At 30.7% G+C, this 1,405-nt stretch overlaps 1 protein-coding gene across 1 annotated transcript in view; it reads left to right on the top strand.

The window, feature by feature from the left end:
* The window catches only part of LOC106457662 (macrophage migration inhibitory factor homolog), a 12,919-nt gene that overhangs the window by 10,421 nt on the left and 1,093 nt on the right, over positions 1-1,405 (top strand). The gene's annotated exons all lie outside the window — the stretch shown is intronic.

The following is a 1,405-nucleotide window of genomic DNA, read 5'->3' on the forward strand; positions in this document are numbered from 1 at the left end:
TTCCTTCTAGTCTTACACTGATAAATTAGGGACGGCTAGCACTGATAGCCTTCGTGTAGCTTTGCGCGAAATTCAAAAACAAACAAACAAACAATCCTACTGATCTTGATTTTGGACCTGTATGTAATTTGACATCTATCTTACTTTTAATCTTTATTCAGATATTTAAAGGATTGTTCCATATCCTCTTCTAACTGAGGAGACCCTTGACACAGTGAGAACTCATATCAGTAGCTTTGGAAAGAACTCATAACGTATTTTCATAAAGATATAAATATCTTATTAAACTTCTAAAGAATATAATAAAACCAGATAAAAGAAAGTCACTTCAAATAAATGTGACATTCACAACATAAATCAAACATTTGAGAATACTATAAACACTGAGTTACTTGAAGATGCCACACTCAAAGAGAAAGAAAATTACAAAAGTATTTCATAAAGTTGAATAAAAAAGTTATGTTGGGAAATATTTACAAAGAAATTAGACAAGTTGGCTGTCTTGCTGGAATAATGTATGGTAAGCCTAAAATTGTGCCACAGAATTAATAGATTCATAGAAAATACACTTGTAGTCATTCTTCCACATGTTTAAAAGAAATATTTATTGGTTAAAATTTATTGAATGAAAAAAAGTTTCATTTACTTAATTCAAACTTGTTTTTTTTTTAAATCTCAAATTTTGATTTGGGGTTGATTTCAGAGTGCTCCAAATGAAAACATTTAGTGTCTGTAAATTCCACAGATTTTTTCTGAGACTAATGTGACTCTCCTAACCCCGTCAGAGGAAAGTCAAGATAGTTTTCAAAAAGATAGCTCTTATTTGAACCTTTTAACTTCAGTACAAATGTAGTTTTAATGACTTTAACCTGTCACTACTTTTAACCTCTGTTGTCATAGTTTGGTGTAATTACCATGTATCTCAGCTTTAAGAAGTCATAGGCTTCTGATCTAGAAATGTAATGAAAGCTCTTTTTCTGTTCTTTTCAAACATATAAGCCAGTGTGTCTTGCATTGTGGTGGAGACTTGTATAAAGATTGGAACAAAGTGATAAAAGCTTAGCTTGGTGATATGTTTCTGGAAAGAAAGATGTTTGTGAAGAACTCTGTCACAATTATAGTCCTTGTTTTGTTTTTAATAAGCTTACAAAAAAACATGCTTTATCATTCTATACTGCATTTGATTAATGATGTAGCAGTACAATAGGAACATTTTTTGTGGAACAAGGTTAAGTAGGATTGGTTAGATCATTTTAAACTTAAGTTTCATTTCAGCAACAATGCCGCTGTTTGTTAGGCCAAGTTTACATTAGGCCTTATCAGCCCAATTAGACGCTTGAATGAACAAAGAGGAGAGAAGTGTGAGAAAAAAAAAAGAAAAAAAAAAAAAATATATATATATATA

This window comes from Limulus polyphemus, unplaced genomic scaffold (genome assembly GCF_000517525.1).
Source record: "Limulus polyphemus unplaced genomic scaffold, Limulus_polyphemus-2.1.2 Scaffold358, whole genome shotgun sequence".
Classification (NCBI taxonomy): Eukaryota; Metazoa; Arthropoda; class Merostomata; order Xiphosura; family Limulidae; genus Limulus; species Limulus polyphemus.